Genomic DNA, 20,056 nt, shown 5'->3' on the forward strand with positions numbered 1-20,056 from the left:
ACCCACACGACTGTACAGACATCAGAAAGCCAGGATCACCTGCCTAATCCTGGTCTGAATTACAGTTTAGGTACTCTTGTTTCCTTACAAAGAGACTAAGAGACCAGAGAGACCTGGGGAGGATGAGAGGGGGATGAGAGTGGATGACTGAGAGGTAACAGACAGGGGCAAGTGACTGTGAAGCCTCTCTTTTTGAAGTATGGCAACAGCAAACATTTAGCACGAATGAGGAGACACCGTGAGCATGGTTGGTCTGTGTCTGAAAAGCATGCCACCAACTTCCGTGCCCCTCTGTTGAACACGTGTCCGGGGTGTGTGTGTGTGTGTGTGGCCAGACCCCTAGTGAGGGGTGGGGGGTGTAGGGGTCCTCAGGGCAGGGGAAATACATATACTGACAGCCAAGCTGGCTGGGGAGGGCAGACAGGCAGTAGAGTGGAATGTCAAGCATCTCTTCATGTCTCTTCTGTCTCTCTATATTCACTCATCTGCATATGTCTTTCTCTTCCTCTATATTATCCCCCTTCTCCCCATATGTCTTTCTCTTCCTCTATATTATCCCCCTTCTCCCCATATGTCTTTCTCTTCCTCTATATTATCCCCCTTCTCCCCATATGTATTTCTCTTCCTCTATATTATCCCCCTTCTCCCCATATGTATTTCTCTTCCTCTATATAATCAACTGTCTCCCCATATGTATTTCTCTTCCTCTATATTATCCCCCTTCTCCCCATATGTCTTTCTCTTCCTCTATATTATCCCCCTTCTCCCCATATGTCTTTCTCTTCCTCTATAGTATCCCCCTTCTCCCCATATGTCTTTCTCTTCCTCTATATTATCCCCCTTCTCCCCATATGTATTTCTCTTCTCTATATTATCCCCCTTCTCCCCATATGTATTTCTCTTCCTCTATATAATCAACTGTCTCCCCATATGTATTTCTCTTCCTCTATATTATCCCCCTTCTCCCCATATGTCTTTCTCTTCCTCTATATTATCCCCCTTCTCCCCATATGTCTTTCTCTTCCTCTATATAATCAACTGTCTCCCCATATGTATTTCTCTTCCTCTATATTATCCCCCTTCTCCCCATATGTCTTTCTCTTCCTCTATATTATCCCCCTTCTCCCCATATGTATTTCTCTTCCTCTATATTATCCCCCTTCTCCCCATATGTCTTTCTCTTCCTCTATATTATCCCCCTTCTCCCCATATGTCTTTCTCTTCCTCTATATTATCCCCCTTCTCCCCATATGTATTTCTCTTCCTCTATATAATCAACTGTCTCCCCATATGTATTTCTCTTCCTCTATATAATCAACCTTCTCCCCATATGTATTTCTCTTCCTCTATATTATCCCCCTTCTCCCCATATGTCTTTCTCTTCCTCTATATAATCAACTGTCTCTCCATATGTATTTCTCTTCCTCTATATTATCCCCCTTCTCCCCATATGTCTTTCTCTTCCTCTATAGTATCCCCCTTCTCCCCATATGTCTTTCTCTTCCTCTATATTATCCCCCTTCTCCCCATATGTCTTTCTCTTCCTCTATATTATCCCCCTTCTCCCCATATGTCTTTCTCTTCCTCTATATAATCAACTGTCTCCCCATATGTATTTCTCTTCCTCTATATTATCCCCCTTCTCCCCATATGTCTTTCTCTTCCTCTATATAATCAACCTTCTCCCCATATGTATTTCTCTTCCTCTATATTATCCCCCTTCTCCCCATATGTCTTTCTCTTCCTCTATTTTATCCCCCTTCTCCCCATATGTCTTTCTCTTCCTCTATATTATACCCCTTCTCCCCATATGTATTTCTCTTCCTCTATATAATCAACTGTCTCCCCATATGTATTTCTCTTCCTCTATATTATCCCCCTTCTCCCCATATGTCTTTCTCTTCCTCTATATTATCAACTGTCTCCCCATATGTATTTCTCTTCCTCTATATTATCCCCCTTCTCCCCATATGTCTTTCTCTTCCTCTATTTTATCCCCCTTCTCCCCATATGTCTTTCTCTTCCTCTATTTTATCCCCCTTCTCCCCATATGTCTTTCTCTTCCTCTATATTATCCCCCTTCTCCCCATATGTATTTCTCTTCCTCTATATAATCAACCTTCTCCCCATATGTATTTCTCTTCCTCTATATTATCCCCCTTCTCCCCATATGTCTTTCTCTTCCTCTATATAATCAACTGTCTCTCCATATGTATTTCTCTTCCTCTATATTATCCCCCTTCTCCCCATATGTCTTTCTCTTCCTCTATATTATCCCCCTTCTCCCCATATGTCTTTCTCTTCCTCTATATTATCCCCCTTCTCCCCATATGTCTTTCTCTTCCTCTATATTATCCCCCTTCTCCCCATATGTCTTTCTCTTCCTCTATATAATCAACTGTCTCCCCATATGTATTTCTCTTCCTCTATATTATCCCCCTTCTCCCCATATGTCTTTCTCTTCCTCTATAGTATCCCCCTTCTCCCCATATGTCTTTCTCTTCCTCTATATTATCCCCCTTCTCCCCATATGTCTTTCTCTTCCTCTATTTTATCCCCCTTCTCCCCATATGTCTTTCTCTTCCTCTATATTATCCCCCTTCTCCCCATATGTATTTCTCTTCCTCTATATAATCAACTGTCTCCCCATATGTCTTTCTCTTCCTCTATATTATCCCCCTTCTCCCCATATGTCTTTCTCTTCCTCTATATAATCAACTGTCTCCCCATATGTATTTCTCATCCTCTATATAATCAACTGTCTCCCCATATGTATTTCTCTTCCTCTATATTATCCCCCTTCTCCCCATATGTCTTTCTCTTCCTCTATTTTATCCCCCTTCTCCCCATATGTATTTTATCCCCCTTCTCCCCATATGTCTTTCTCTTCCTCTATATTATCCCCCTTCTCCCCATATGTATTTCTCTTCCTCTATATAATCAACTGTCTCCCCATATGTCTTTCTCTTCCTCTATATTATCCCCCTTCTCCCCATATGTCTTTCTCTTCCTCTATATTATCCCCCTTCTCCCCATATGTCTTTCTCTTCCTCTATATAATCAACTGTCTCCCCATATGTATTTCTCTTCCTCTATATTATCCTCCATATGTATTTCTTCTCCCCCCTTCTCCCCATGTCTTTCTCTTCCTCTATATTATCCCCCTTCTCCCCATCTTTCTCTTCCTCTATATAATCAACTTCTCCCCATATGTATTCCCCATCTCCTCTATATAATCAACCTCCTCTATATGTCTTTCTCTTCCTCTATATAATCAACCCTCCCCATATGTATTTCTCTTCCTCTATATAATCCCCCTTCTCCCCATATGTCTTTCTCTTCCTCTATATAATCAACCTGTCTCCCCATATGTATTTCTCTTCCTCTATATTATCCCCCTTCTCCCCATATGTCTTTCTCTTCCTCTATATTATCCCCCTTCTCCCCATATGTCTTTCTCTTCCTCTATATTATCTCCCCTTCTCCCCATATGTCTTTCTCTTCCTCTATATAATCAACCTCTCCCCATATGTATTTCTTTCTCTATATTATCCCCCTTCTCCCCATATGTCTTTCTCTTCCTCTATATAATCAACTGTCTCCCCATATGTATTTCTCCCTCTATATTATCCCCCTTCTCCCCATATGTCTTTCTCTTCCTCTATATTATCCCCCTTCTCCCCATATGTCTTTCTCTTCCTCTATATTATCCCCCTTCTCCCCATATGTCTTTCTCTTCCTCTATATTATCCCCCTTCTCCCCATATGTCTTTCTCTTCCTCTATATAATCAATAATCCCCCATATGTCTTTCCCCTCTATATTATATATGTCTTTCTCTTCCTCTATATTATCCCCCTTCTCCCCATATGTCCCCTCTATATTATCCCCCTTCTCCCCATATGTCTTTCTCTTCCTCTATATTATCCCCCTTCTCCCCATAATATAGGGGGGGCCTCTATATTATCCCCCTTCTCCCCATATGTCTTTCTCTTCCTCTATAGTATCCCCCTTCTCCCCATATGTCTTTCTCTTCCTCTATATAATCAACCTTCTCCCCATATGTCTTTCTCTTCCTCTATATAATCAACCTTCTCCCCATATGTATTTCTCATCCTCTATATAATCAACCTTCTCCCCATATGTCTTTCTCTTCCTCTATATAATCAACCTTCTCCCCATATGTATTTCTCTTCCTCTATATAATCAACCTTCTCCCCATATGTATTTCTCTTCCTCTATATAATCAACCTTCTCCCCATATGTCTTTCTCTTCCTCTATATTATCCTCCTTCTCCCCATATGTATTTCTCTTCCTCTATATAATCAACCTTCTCCCCATATGTCTTTCTCTTCCTCTATATAATCAACCTTCTCCCCATATGTATTTCTCTTCCTCTATATTATCCCCCTTCTCCCCATATGTCTTTCTCTTCCTCTATATAATCAACCTTCTCCCCATGTCTTTCTCTTCCTCTATATTATCCTCCTTCTCCCATATGTATTTCTCTTCCTCTATATAATCAACCTTCTCCCCATATGTATTTCTCTTCCTCTATATAATCAACCTTCTCCCCATATGTCTTTCTCTTCCTCTATATAATCAACCTTCTCCCCATATGTATTTCTCTTCCTCTATATAATCAACCTTCTCCCCATATGTAATTCTCTTCCTCTATATAATCAACCTTCTCCCCATGTGTCTTTCTCTTCCTCTATATAATCAACCTTCTCCCCATATGTCTTTCTCTTCCTCTATTATATTATTCTCCTTCTCCCCATATGTATTTCTCTCCCTCTATATTATCCCCCTTCTCCCCATATGTCTTTCTCTTCCTCTATATTATTCTCCTTCTCCCCATGTCTTTCTCTTTCTCTATATAATCAACCTTCTCCCCATATTTCTTTCTCATTGAAACGTCTGAGCTGTGTCTGAGTCATGAGGCAGAAGACAGTACATCATAGTGTGGAATAAAACAACATGCAAGATCCTGCCTTCCTACTCAACACTACCTTCACCGTTAGCTGGAGCTGCAAGGGGCTGGGGTTGAGGTGGGGCTATAGGTGGAGCTGGGGCCATGCAGCCATGCTTCAGTAGCCCTGTGAGGGTCTGCTCTGCTGGGCTCTGAGACTTCCTTCCGGAGCAGAGTGACGGGACTCCTCCATAATTCAATAACAATAATCCACAATGAAGGGACAATAAAGCAGGCAGGCCGCGTCGGGGTGAAACTAACCGGCCGTGGCCTCCTCCTCACTCCCCGGGGGGGCGGCAGCTGCTGACATGCTGCCTGCAGTGAAGGAGACAGGGAGGCAGACGTCGGAGCCTATCTCACCCCTCTCCTCCCCTTTCTCTACCCCCCTGAGCAGAGCAGAGTGGGGGACAGACCTGAGGAGTCCAGCTGATTCCCTTAGTCTGCTAGTCCCCTGGAAGACTGAGTGGAGGGGCCATGACCGCTAGGCTAGCTAGCCTCCCCAAGCAACTACACAGGACTGCCAGAGCCCAAGCACCCATTCGTCACACAGCCTAAAACAACACAAAAATGTGCAATGAGATAACACACACACACATAGACATATACCCTCCACCCGTGCCGGCTGGGGTATGGATAGATTATGGGAGGCAGGGCGGGAGGTCAGCTATCGATCATCTCCTGGTCAAATCAATCACCTGGCTTTTGATTAATGTGCCATGACGCCTGCCTGACCCCACAGCCTGCATTATATTATTATCTATAGTCATCAATGTCCAGCCAAAACCCACTCCCCGTCCTCCTCAGTCCTCCCTCCCTCCCTCCCTCCCTCCTCCTCCCCATCCACCTCCCTCCTCTCCCCTTCTTCCATTTCCTCCCCATCCTCCACTCCTCCCTGTCCTCCTTCTCCTCTTCACTCCCCTTTTCCGATAGTATTTCTGATACTCCCAGGGAGAAGTTAGTCTGAGGGTGGTCAGCTAGCTCTGTGTTGTCTTCAGGACCCTCTCTCTGTTTACACTATCATTACAACAATCACAACACATCGCCAAGTTCCTCCAACCCCGTATTGTGTGACGCTCCGTCTGTTGCTCGGTCAGCTAACCAGTGTCTGGCCTGGACCTCAGAGTTATTCAACCGCTTTGCAGCTAATTAGAGGTAATGACAGCAGTTGAGACCACATTTCTCCAGATGCCTCTGTAAGATCTGAGAGATGTGACAACCATAACAAACAAACAGTAACAACAGTAACTAGGGCAGGAAGAATGTGTTAATTATAGCCAATTAGAAATGCTACTATTAGCCTGTAAATTCTATACTCTCAACAGAGTATATCTCAGGAGCAGGGCCTGATAGATCTGTAACAGAGTATGTCTAAGGAGCAGGGCCTGATAGATCTGTAACAGAGTATTTCTAAGGAGCAGGGCCTGATAGATCTGTAACAGAGTATGTCTAAGGAGCAGGGCCTGATAGATCTGTAACAGAGTATGTCTGAGGAGCAGGGCCTGATAGATCTGTAACAGAGTATGTCTAAGAAGCAGGGCCTGATAGATCTGTAACAGAGTATGTCTAAGGAGCAGGGCCTGATAGATCTGTAACAGAGTATGTCTGAGGAGCAGGGCCTGATAGATCTGTAACAGAGTATGTCTAAGGAGCAGGGCCTGATAGATCTGTAACAGAGTATGTCTGAGGAGTAGGGCCTGATAGATCTGTAACAGAGTATGTCTAAGGAGCAGGGCCTGATAGACCTGTAACAGAGTATGTCTAAGGAGCAGGGCCTGATAGATCTGCAACAGAGTATGTCTGAGGAGCAGGGCCTGATAGATCTGTAACAGAGTATGTCTAAGGAGCAGGGCCTGATAGATCTGTAACAGAGTATGTCTAAGGAGTAGGGTTCCATTTTAATCTACTCTCATACATGTTAACTACACTCCTATGCTGCCAAGCTCTGAGAGAGACTGCCAGCCCCCCTTGAAAGAGCCACAAAACAAGACTGCCACAGAGGACCCAGTCGTCACACAGCCTGGAACACCACAAAAATGCTAAGACACACAAACACACACAGAGGTACGCATACACACACATACGCATAGAGTGGAAGTGAAAGGCTGTCATTACACCAGGCGACTGAGAGGCTGAATATAAAAAATGAATCAGCGGAGAAAAAAAGGAGTGTAAACTAGAGTATTACTGTCTAACTGAAACAGCAGTTATTACTCTTTGTAACTGAAACAACAGTTATTACTCTTTGTAACTGAAACAACAGTTATTACTCTTTGTAACTGAAACAGCAGATATTACTCTTTGAAACTGAAAAAGCAGTTATTACTCTTTGTAACTGAAACATCAGTTAATTTAATAGAAGTGGATACGATGAGAGGAGACTTTATAGAAAACAGAGTGTCATTTAGCTGTATTTCCTTTGACATGCTCGTACAGAGGAATGTCCAGGCTATAATTTCTTTCCAGGCCTGACTGAATAACAGGCTCTTAATGCAGCAGCAGATACTATATTTGCCGTCCTGCCTCCCGTCCTGCCATCCTGCCTGCCGTCCTACCTGTAATCCTGCCTGCCATCCTGCCTGTTATCCTGCCTGCCATCCTGCCTGCCGTCCTACCTGTTATCCTGCCTGCCATCCTGCCTGCCGTCCTACCTGTTATCCTGCCTGCCATCCTGCCTGCCGTCCTACCTGTTATCCTGCCTGCCATCCTGCCTGCCGTCCTACCTGTAATCCTGCCTGCCATCCTGCCTGCCCTCCTACCTGTTATCCTGCCTGCCATCCTGCCTGCCATCCTGCCTGCCTTCCTACCTGTTATCCTGCCTGCCATCCTGCCTGCCGTCCTACCAGTAATCCTGCCTGCCATCCTGCCTGCCATCCTGCCTGCCATCCTGCCTCCCGTCCTGCCATCCTGCCTGCCGTCCTACCTGTTATTCTGCCTGCCATCCTACCTGCCATCCTACCTGTTATCCTGCTTGCCGTCCTACCTGTTATCCTGCCTGCCATCCTGCCTGCCATCCTACCTGTTATCCTGCCTGCCATCCTGCCTGTTATCCTGCCTGCCAGTCCTACCTGTTATCCTGCCTGCCATCCTGCCTGCCATCCTGCCTGTTATTCTGCCTGCCATCCTACCAGCCGTCCTACCTGTAATCCTGCCTGCCATCCTGCCTGCCGTCCTACCTGTTATCCTGCCTGCCATCCTGCCTGCCATCCTGCCTGCCGTCCTACCTGTAATCCTGCCTGCCATCCTGCCTGCCCTCCTACCTGTTATCCTGCCTGCCATCCTGCCTGCCATCCTGCCTGCCTTCCTACCTGTTATCCTGCCTGCCATCCTGCCTGCCGTCCTACCTGTAATCCTGCCTGCCATCCTGCCTGCCATCCTGCCTGCCATCCTGCCTCCCGTCCTGCCATCCTGCCTGCCGTCCTACCTGCTATCCTGCCTGCCATCCTGCCTGCCGTCCTACCTGTAATCCTGCCTGCCATCCTGCCTGCCATCCTGCCTCCCGTCCTGCCATCCTGCCTACCATCCTGCCTGCCATACTACCTGTAATCCTGCCTGCCATCCTGCCTGCCCTCCTACCTGTTATCCTGCCTGCCATCCTGCCTGCCGTCCTACCTGTTTTTCCTGCCTGCCATCCTGCCTGCCATCCTGCCTGCAGTCCTACCTGTTATCCTGCCTGCCATCCTGCCTGCCATCCTGCCTCCCGTCCTGCCATCCTGCCTGCCGTCCTACCTGTTATCCTGCCTGCCATCCTGCCTGTTATTCTGCCTGCTGTCCTGCCTGCCATCCTGCCTGCCGTCCTGCCTGCCATCCTGCCTGCAGTCCTACCTGTTATTCTGCCTGCCATCCTGCCTGCCGTACTACCTGTTATCCTGCCTGCCATCCTGCCTGCAGTCCTACCTGTTATTCTGCCTGCCATCCTGCCTGCCGTCTGCCTGCCATCCTGCCTGCCATCCTGCCTGTTATTCTGCCTGCCATCCTGCCTGCCATCCTGCCTGCCGTCTGCCTGCCATCCTGCCTGCCATCCTGCCTGTTATTCTGCCTGCCATCCTGCCTGCCATCCTGCCTGTTATTCTGCCTGCCATCCTGGATGCCATCCTGCCTGTTATCCTGCCTGCCATCCTGCCTGCAGTCCTACCTGTTATCCTGCCTGCCATCCTGCCTGCCGTGCTACCTGTTATCCTACCTGCCATCCTGCCTGCCGTCCTACCTGTTATCCTGCCTGCCATCCTGCCTGCCGTCCTACATGTTATCCTGCCTGCCATCCTGCCTGCCCTCCTACCTGTTATCCTGCCTGCCATCCTGCCTGCCGTTCTGCCTGTTATCCTGCCTGCCATCCTGCCTGCCATCCTGCCTGCAGTCCTACCTGTTATCCTGCCTGCCATCCTGCCTGCCGTCCTGCCTGCCATCCTGCCTGCCATCCTGCCTGCAGTCCTACCTGTTATCCTGCCTGCCATCCTGCCTGCCATCCTGCCTGCCATCCTGCCTCCCATTCTGCCATCCTGCCTGCCATCCTGCCTGAGTTTGCCTGACGTCCTGTTTGCCTGACGTCCTGTTTGCCTGACGTCCTGTTTGCCTGACGTCCTGTTTGCCTGCCGTCCTGTTTGCCTGACGTCCTGTTTGCCTGCCGTCCTGTTTGCCTGACGTCCTGTTTGCCTGACGTCCTGTTTGCCTGACGTCCTGTTTGCCTGACGTCCTGTTTGCCTGCCGTCCTGTTTGCCTGACGTCCTGTTTGCCTGACGTCCTGTTTGCCTGACGTCCTGTTTGCCTGACGTCCTGTTTGCCTGACGTCCTGTTTGCCTGACGTCCTGTTTGCCTGCCGTAAACCAACTCTATGGAATCACTCGCACATGTGGATGTAGTAAGAAATACCTGAGAAAATGTATAACCATTCCAGTAAGATTCCATGAAGTGGCTAGTGTGGTAAATAGTAAAGTCATAGAGGCTGTTATTCTGACATTGACTTCAAACCCCATGTAGTAACCATGTTTAAAGTCCTGTTGACTCTGAGGCCGGGGATAGTGTTGTCTGATCTTGTTCTGCTGGGAACCTGTAATGCTGTCTGTTTCCTGTGTGGAGAACAGACACGCACAGTGTGTTTGTACCTGTGTGTCCTCATGACCCGCCTCGCCCCGCGTTATGGCTCGGAAAATCAGTACATTACTTCATGACTCAAACAGTCTTTGCCACCCTGCTACAAATTAATATTTTAAACACAGGATTTACTGGTTGCATGGTTGGTCTGTTCACACGCACGCACGCACACACACACACACACACACACACACACACACACACACACACACACACACACACACACACACACACACACACACACACACACACACACACACACACACACACACACACACACACACACACACCACACACAGTATAGTAAGACAAAGACACACACACACTGCCACAGACAGATTAACTGAGTGTGAAAGGAGAGACAAAGTTATCAAGTTAAAGGCATACAGACAGACAGAGCCCTGGTCACCACATCACTCTGTGAGCTGCAGGAAAGAAAGCCGGATAAGCACAATCTAATGAAACACAGAAAGATAAACACAACACATAGACTATAGTGGCGAGCATAGACTGAGAACTATTCAATGACCTCTGTAATGACTCTACTACTGTACCTTATAGAACTGTCAGTCCCAGCCATGGTATTATCAATAAGAAAACCCAGCATAACAGAAGACTAGGGATGTGTCTAGGCTTGGAGAATAACACAGGTCTGATTGGACTAAAGTGTATGTGCGTTAAGGTTGGACGATATGGCCTGAAAATCATGTCAATTTTTTTCAAACTTCACGATATATAGCTCCGTTTTTTTTTCTGAATAAACTTTGTTGTACAATTAAAGGTCAAATACCCTGCATTTAAAACAGCCAGCAAAAAAATCAAATGAATTCAGGGCTTGTAAAATTCTACCTCGGCAAAATAAAAGCCTTCAACAACCATAAGACCCACTATTAATAAAATGATTTTATTCTATATATTCTTTTGCAATAATCATTGATCTGGCTTTCAAGTCTGTCTATGAAAAAGTCCTTTCTGTTACAAATTTAACCAGAACCATGCATAATGCACATTCACTTCTTGTAGCAGGCATTCTAGAAAATTAACACAGGTCTCATAAACAATCTCTCAAGCACAAGCCCACGTGCTAGTGATTAGCCAGCTAATCTTTATAGGATTCTTCATAGATTAAGTTTAGCCAATTTGGATCTGTTATATATCTAACAAGGTAGAACAGTTGAATTGTTATGAACACACCCTTCTATCCATCTCCAACTGTTTAAATAGCATGTTAGACTGACCCTGTCCACTTTGTTCAGAATTAGAAATCAAGTTCCTTATTACTTTCAGAAAAAGTTGCTAATTCCTTATATAATTGTGTTTTATACTTATTGCCCATTTATAAAACACAGACTAGAGAGCTAGTATAACAGTCAGGCTAAAATGCTGATAGTGGTAGTACGTGGTACCCCAACGACACGCGTGACAAACTGAGTGTCACGCCCTGACCTTAGAGATCCTTTTTATGTCTCTATTTTGGTTTGGTCAGGGCGTGAGTTGGGGTGGGCATTCAATGTTTTGTGTTCTATGTTTTCTATTTCTGTGTGTTTGGCCGGGTGTGGTTCTCAATCAGAGGCAGCTGTCTATCGTTGTCTCTGATTGAGAACCATACTTAGGTAGCCTTTTCCCACCAGACAGAACTTTGTTATTTTCTGTTCAAGTGTTCAGTTTTATTAAAAATCATGAACACGTACCACGCTGCACCTTGGTCCTCTTCTTCAAACAGCCGTTACACTGAGCATACATTTTCTAGAATCAATGTTGGTTGATACTCCCGTTTTAGTAGTGTCTGCTCTGTGCGCAATTCGAGGAGTTGTGACATAAAAAACAGTATTATTAGAAAGGGTAACTTATCCTCTATTACAGTAAAATAATGTCTCAATGTGTTTGAGTGTCCATACGACCAATTCTGTTGGACCAAACCTCAAATGCAATATTGAAACCACTTGTCAGAGAAGAGAAGTGACCTCTCATCTTTGTTGCGTGAGTGGTAGGGGGAGGGGCTTGGTGTGTGTGTGAACATAGAGCAAGAGGTTTCACTCTCGCCAAAATCTGTCCAAAATAAGCCCAATTTCTTTTGTTCACCTTTATTTAACCAGGTAGGCCAGTTGAGAACAAGTTCTCATTTACAACTGTGACCTGGCCAATATAAAGCAAAGCAGTGCGAAAAAACAACAACACATGGGATAAACAAAAGTACAGTCAATAACACAATAGATAAATCTATATACAGTGTGTGCAAATGGAGTAAGGAGGTAAGGCAATAAATAGGCCAATAGTGGCAAAGTAATTTAGCAAATTAACACTGGAGGGATAGATGTGCAGATGATGATATGCAAGTAGAAATACTAGTGTGCAAAAAATAAAAACAATATGGGGATGAGATAGGTAGTTGGATGGTCCATTTACAGATGGGCAGTGTACATCTGCAGAGATCGGTAAGCTACTCAGATAGCCGATGCTTAAAGTCAGTGAGGGAGACATAAGTCTCCAACTTCAGCGATTTTTCCAATTCGTTCCAGTCATTGGCAGCAGAGAACTGGAAGGAAAGGCGGCCAAAAGAGGAGTTGGTTTGGGGATGACCAGTGAGATATACCTGCTGGAGCGCGTGCTATGGGTGGGTGTTGTTATGGTGAACAGTGAGCTGAGATAAGGAGGAGCATTATATAGCAAAGACTTATAGATGACCTGGAGCCAGTGGGTCTGGCGACGAATATGTAGCGAGGGCCAGTATTTCTATCGGCCTATTTTGGATCTAAACTGCCTTCCATCCTTTGGGACAACAACTCGCATCGTTAGAGCTGAGACATGAGCATCTCGTCATTATATACAAATCTTGTAATGAACACGATGGGAGACAGAGAGCTGGTTTCAAGCCCAGGGCGCAGCAGGTGTTTATTTGTAAAGGACCACAGGAGGAGGCAGGTAGTTGGGTCCAGGGGCAGGCAGAAGGTCATACACAGGGGGTCCAAACAGGCAACAGTACAGGCAGGGAAAAGGCTAGTAACATTGTCCGGGAGATCAGGCAATATGTAGATAACAGGAAATCCAATAGGCTAAAGTACAGGCAGGGAATAGGCAAAAGGCGTCGTTAGTGAGGCAGGCAAAAACTATCATAGAAGGGAGGAGTAAATCACGGGAAAAGCAGAGCTCAGAATAGAAGTGTGTCACAAAACAAACAATACCTCACAATGATGGGGTGCAAAGAACTGAACTAAATAGTGTGTGATAATGACATACAGGTGTGTGAACAGGTGATCAGAATTCAAGTGATTGGGATCTAGAGAGTGAACTGCGTTCAGGGGATCTATGTGTTTGAGAGTGTGAGTTGGAAGCAGACGTTACAGATCTCTGGTGTAAATTGGAAGCTGCACAGCACAGAGGGAGCGAATGAGATCAAGAGGACATAAACGCTCATTAACAGAAAAACTTTAAATAAAAACTTGATTATTGTGATATAGGCATTTGGAATATTGGTCAAAAACATACATTTTAATATATCACCTAGCCCTAATGTGTGTGTGGTTTAACTATTGATAGAAAACAAGGAAAAAGTGGGGACCTTGCTATTTTAGGTTTAGGGATTAGGTTTAGGGTTACAATTAGGGTTAGGGATAAAATTAGGGTTAGGGATAAAATTAGGGTTAGGTTAAGGTTAGGGAAAATATGATTTTGAATTGGAATCTATTGTTTGGTGCCCTCAAAGATAGGTAAACAAACGTGTGTGTGTGTGCGCCAATGTACTCACATGTCTAGTGTCTTGGAAAGTTTTCACCCCCATTGGCATTTTTCCTATTTTGTTGCCTTACAACCTGGAATTAAAATAGATTTTGGGGGGGTTGTATCATTTGATTTGCACAACATGCCGACCACTTTGACGATTCAAACTTGATCGTGCATAACTATTCACCCCCTCAAAGTCAGTACTTTGTAGAGCCACCTTTTGCAGCAATTACAGCTGCAAGTCCCTTGGGGTATGTCTCTATAAGCTTGGTACATCAAGCCACTGGGGTGTTTGACCATTCTTCAAGGCAAAACTGCTCCAGCTCCTTCAAGTTGGATGGGTTCCGCTGGTGTACAGCAATCTTTAAGTCATACCAAAGATTCTCAATTGGATTGAGGTCTGGGCTTTGACTAGGCCATTCCAAGACATTGAAATGTTTCCCCTTAAACCACTTGAGTGTTGCTTTAGCAGTATGCTTAGGGTCATTGGAAGGTGAACCTCCGTCCCAGTCTCAAATCTCTGGAAGTCTGAAACAGGTTTCCCGCAAGAATTTACCTGTATTTAGTGCCATCCATCATTCATCCAATTCTGACCAGTTTCCCAGTCCCTGCCGATGAAAAATATGCCCACAGCATGATGCTGCCACCACCTTGCTTCTCTGTGGGGATGTTGTTCTCGGGGTGATGAGAGGTGTTGGGTTTGCGCCAGACATAGTGTTTTCCTTGATGGCCAAAAAGCTAAATTTAGTCTCATCTGACCAGACTATCTTCTTCCATATGTTTGGAGAGTCTCCCACATGCCTTTTGGCGAACACCAAAAGACGTGTTTGCTTATTTATTTTTTTAAGTAATAGATTTTGTCTGGCCACTCTTCCGTAAAGCCCAGCTCTGTGGAGTGTACGGCTTAAAGTGGTCCTATGGACAGATACTACAATCTCCGCTTTGCAGCTCCTTCAGGGTTATCTTTGGTCTCTTTGCTGCCGCTCTGATTAATGCCCTCCTTGCCTGGTCTGTGAGTTTAGGTGGCCAGCCCTCTCTTGGCAGGTTTGTTGTGGTGCCATATTATTAAAGACAATGTATAATGGATTTAATGGTGCTCCGTGGGATGATAAAATGTTCAGATATATTTTTAGAACCCAACACTGATCTATACTTCTCCACAACTTTGTCCCTGAGCTGTTTGGAAGCACCTTGGTCTTCATGGTGCCGCTTGCTTGGTGGTGCCTCTTGCTTAGTGGTGTTACAGAGTCTGGGGCCTTTCAGAACAGGTGGATATAAACTGAGATCATGTGACAGATCATGTGATACTTAGATTGCACACAGGTGCACTTTATTTAACTAAATATGTGACTTCTGAAGGTAATTGGTTGCACCAGATCTTATTTAGGGGCTTCAAAGCAAACGGGGTGAATATACTGTATATGCACGCATCACTTTTCAGTTTTTTTAATTTTTTAAATTTCACTTCTTTTTTAAATTTCACTTCACCAATGTGGACTACTTTGTGTATGTCCATTACATGACATCCACATGAAAATCCATTTAAATTACAGGTTGTAATGCAACAAAATAGGAAAAAACGCCAAGGGAGATCAATACTTTTGCAAGGCACTGTACTAAACAAATATGCCTCATCAAGCACAACATACATGTCAATCAGCAGCAGCGCAGCACTGACTGTAACTGGAAACAGAGAGCCCCTCCTTATAGTTCCTAGGTTGATGTCTTCATTATGCCTACACTGTTTGTATGCCGTTTCTCTCTCTTCCTCCCGCGTTCTCCACCACCTCCCTCTCTCTCTCTCTTTTAATGAAGAACTGATAAATGTCAGGTGCCTGGAGAAGAGAAGAGCGTCTCAGTGTGTTTAGTCTACCCCACATCAACATCCTCTCTGAAGGGGAAGAGAAAGGCCCATCATACAACACTTCAGGCTAATCCATCCAAAAATAGCATAATTAGGGCGTCAATTAGCCTATAAGACAAAACAGCATACCTGGAATGAATGAGGGGATATTTCAATGGGAGATCTCTCTCTGTGTCTCTGAACAATAGACCAATCAGTGTGAGGATCGGTGATGATTGAGGAAATATGAGATGAGATGACAGAAGGTCTTCAGACATTATTGATATGATATGATTGAAACCCCACATCCAAAATACACAAGACAGAAGCACCCCAATTGTTCCTTCAAAATGAGATGCATACTTGGAGAACCACTTATGCGAGAATAGCGGGGTGAGGGGAAAAAAACGAGGAAATATATTCCCCAAAACATTTAATTGCTCCGTTTGGATAGCTTGGCAGTTGTAACAACATGAGAAGAACAGGTCATATAAAACTCCACTATTGTCAGAGGAGTAGTCTCTGTAGAGATAGGCTAAGTGGTCTTTGTGTCGGAGACAGGCTAATGAGCCAGTTAGTGTGGCAGTAAATGTCACTGCTCCTCTAGATAGCCAGGGGCAGAAAGACAGAGTGAGACAGAGCTAGAGGCCGTTACTGCACCTGTGGAGGTAAAGAGATGGGCTGGATCAGCAATACGGACCTGTCACTCTGAGACACACATTCATGCACGCAACACACATGCTTGTTTTACTATCCTGTGGGGACCAAACCATTTATTCCCATTCAAAATCCTATTTTCCCTAATCCCTAACTCTGAACCTAACCGTAACCCTTAACCTATCACTAGATTTGAGATTTTATTAGGATCCCCATTAGCCGACACCAATTGTCGACAGCGAGTCTTACTGGGGTCTGACACATAACGAAAAAGACATTACAGACAAAATACTTTACATTTACATAAACATTTAAAAATGTGAACATAGTATCTGTGTAGTATCTGTGTCTGTGCATCTATCAGTTACACATACAGTTGAAATCGGAAGTTGACATACACCTTACATACACCAAATATATTTAAACTCAGTTTTTGGGGCCAGGGACAGAGTGAGGCTGGGGCCAGAGTGAGGCTGGGGCAAGAGTGAGGCTGGGGCCAGGGACAGTGAGGCTGGGGCCAGGGACAGTGAGGCTGGGGCTCGAGGCAGAGTGAGACTGGGGCTAGAGGCAGAGTGAGGCTGGGGCTAGAGGCAGAGTGAAGTTGGGGCCAGGGACAGTGAGGCTGGTGCCAGGGACAGTGAGGCTGGGGCTCGAGGCAGAGTGAGACTGGGGCTAGAGGCAGAGTGAGGCTGGGGCTAGAGGCAGAGTGAGGTTGGGGCCAGGGACCGTGAGGCTGGGGCCAGGGACAGTGAGGCTGGGGCTTGAGGCAGAGTGAGACTGGGGCTAGAGGCAGAGTGAGGCTGGGGCTAGAGGCAGAGTGAGGTTGGGGCAAGAGTGAGGCTGGGGCCAGAGTGAGACTGGGGCTAGGGACAGAGTGTAGTGTGGGGGCTGCTTGCAGTCCATATGGTCCCTCCTGGATTAAGCTAAGAACCCAGACACATATTGGAGAGGCCAGGGACACCATTAAAAACCCATTCATTGTGGACATGAAGTCTCTTTACACCAATGATATGCTAATATTTTGTAGCATTACAGACGGGGATGAGAATGTGAGGGAGAGAGAAAAGGAACAAAGAGACGAACCTGGAGAGTGTGAGACGGGGAGAGGAGAAGAGGGAGGGAGAGAAAGAGAAAGTGTAAAGAGAAAGGGTTGAAGATATTTGAAGAGTGAGAGAGAGAAAGTTCCAGGCTGCTGTGACTCTTCGGCTCTCGTTTGTTGGCCTCCTGTTCTCACACGGCTACACACGCAGAAACACAGAAACCCACACACACACAGACTGGATGAGAGCGAGAGCGAGAGGATTTGCTTATTTATTTTCCCTTTTGTACTTTAAACATTTGTACATCGTTACAACACTGCATATATACAGTTGAAGTCGGAAGTTTACATACCCCTTATTTAAATACACCAAATACATTTGAACTCAGTTTTTTCACAATACCTGACATTTAATCCGAATAAAAATTCCCTGTTTTAGGTCAGTTAGGATCACCACTTTATTTTAAGAATGTGAAATGTCAGAATAATAGTAGAGAGAATGATTTATCTCAGCTTTTCTTTCTTTCATCACATTCCCAGTCAGAAGTTTACATACATTCAATTAGTATTTGGTAGCATTGTCTTGAAAATTGTTTATCTTGGGTCAAACGCTTTGGGTAGCCATCCACAATTTTGGCCCATTCCTCCTGACAGAGCTGGAGTAACTGAGTTAGGTTTGTAGGCCTCCTTGCTCGGACACGCTTTTTCAGTTCTGCCCATTTTCTATAGTGTTGAAGTCAGGGCTTTATGATGGCCACTCCAATACCTTGACTTTGTTGTCCTTAAGCCATTTTGTCACAACTTTGGAAGTATGCTTGGGGTCATTGTCCATTTGGAAGACCCATTTGCGACCAAGCTTTAACTTCCTGACAGATGTCTTGAGATGTTGCTTCAATATATCCCCATAATTTCCCTCCCTCATGAATTCCATCTATTTTGTGATCTGCACCAGTCCCTCCTGCAGCAAAGCACCCCCACAAAACAGGCAGTTAACCCACTGTTCCTAGGCCATCATTGAAAATAAGAATTTGTTCTTAACTGACTTGCCTAGTTAAAAAATATATATAAAAAGAAGCTTATAAAGCCATGACATGGCTGATTAATTGCACAGTCAACTTAGTGTGTGTAAACTTCTGACCCACTGGAATTGTGATACAGTGAATTATAAGTGAAACAACATGTCTGTAAACAATTGTTGAATAAATGACTCGTGTCGTGCACAAAGTAGATGTCCTAACCGACTTGCCAAAACTATAGTTTGTTAACAAGACATTTGTGGAGTGGTTGAAAAACAAGTTTAATGACTCTAACTTAAGTGTATGTAAACTTCTGACTTCAACTGTATATAATATGACATTTGTAATGTCTTTATTATTTAGGAACTTCTGTGAGTGTAATATGTACTGTTCAATTGTATTGTTTATTTCACTTTTGAATATTATCTACGTCACTTGCTTTGGCAATGTTAACATATGTTTCCTATGCCAATTTAGCCCTTAAATTGAATTGAGATAAACTGGAGGCAGGAGACAACAAAGAGGTCAGAGTTGTTGAAAACATGGAGTCTCAAATTAAAGTCCTGCTGGACTCAGCCACATGCCTGATAGATAAACAGCAGTAAGAGACTGCTGAGAAACTAAACAAAGAGACTGCTGAGAAACTGAAAAAAGAGAACAAGAGAGAAAGAGAGTGAATGGGAGGGGAGTACAGGCTCTCCACACACTATTTCATGCTCCCAATGTTTCATGCTCCCAAAGTTTCATCCTCCCAATGTTTCATGCTCCCAATGTTTCATCCTCACAATGTTTCATCCTCCCAATGTTTCATGCTCCCAAAGTTTCATCCTCCCAATGTTTCATGCTCCCAATGTTTCATCCTCCCAATGTTTCATGCTCCCAATGTTTTATCCTCCCAATGTTTCATCCTCCCAATGTTTTATGCTCCCAATGTTTCATGCTCCCAATGTTTCATCCTCCCAATGTTTCATCCTCCCAATGTTTCATGCTCCCAATGTTTCATCCTCCCAATGTTTCATGCTCCCAATGTTTCATGCTCCCAATGTTTCATCCTCCCAATGTTTCATCCTCCCAATTTTTCATCCTCCCAATGTTTCATCCTCCCAATCTTTCATCCTCCCAATGTTTCATGCTCCCAATGTTGTATATGTTCTCTGCTCGGGCCATTCAGTCGGTCCTTATCGGCAGTTCTCTCCATTTCAGATGGACTCAGAAGACTTCAGAGGCGCTAAACCCCATCAAGCAGATTAGCCAAACACAGCCAGACGGCCAAACACAGCCCAGCCCAGAGTAGAGCCACGCTCACCCAAACAAGATTTAGGCTTTTCAATGGAAATGACTTTTAACATACATGATACATACTGTATACAGAGCAAAAAGTCCCTGAAAGAGATCTGAGATTTGGTATTGGGCCTATATGATACTGTACCTAAGCTTACAATGCATTAGAGGGATTGCTTTTTTTCCCACACAACATTGCTCTTCCTCAGACTAGTTGTTATTCATAGACTAGACTACCACATGTGCAGCTAGAGTATAGATGTCATTATTCTATTACATGTTACATTGGGAACACTGAACATGACAGAGAGATCAACACATCTACATGAATAACAGGATGACAGGAGAGGAGAGGCTGAGAGGGTAGTGGAGAGGTTGGAGTCCCCTGTGGGCCCTGAACAGGTTAATGAGCTCTATAGGTCCCACAGGAGCTGGGCTCT

General features: G+C 44.8%; 1 protein-coding gene across 3 annotated transcripts in view; it reads right to left on the reverse strand.

The window, feature by feature from the left end:
- Window positions 1–20,056, reverse strand: part of LOC135504148 (plexin-A2-like) — a 467,742-nt gene that overhangs the window by 317,119 nt on the left and 130,567 nt on the right. The gene's annotated exons all lie outside the window — the stretch shown is intronic.

Source organism: Oncorhynchus masou, chromosome 18 (genome assembly GCF_036934945.1).
Source record: "Oncorhynchus masou masou isolate Uvic2021 chromosome 18, UVic_Omas_1.1, whole genome shotgun sequence".
In the NCBI taxonomy this organism is placed as follows: domain Eukaryota; kingdom Metazoa; phylum Chordata; class Actinopteri; order Salmoniformes; family Salmonidae; genus Oncorhynchus; species Oncorhynchus masou.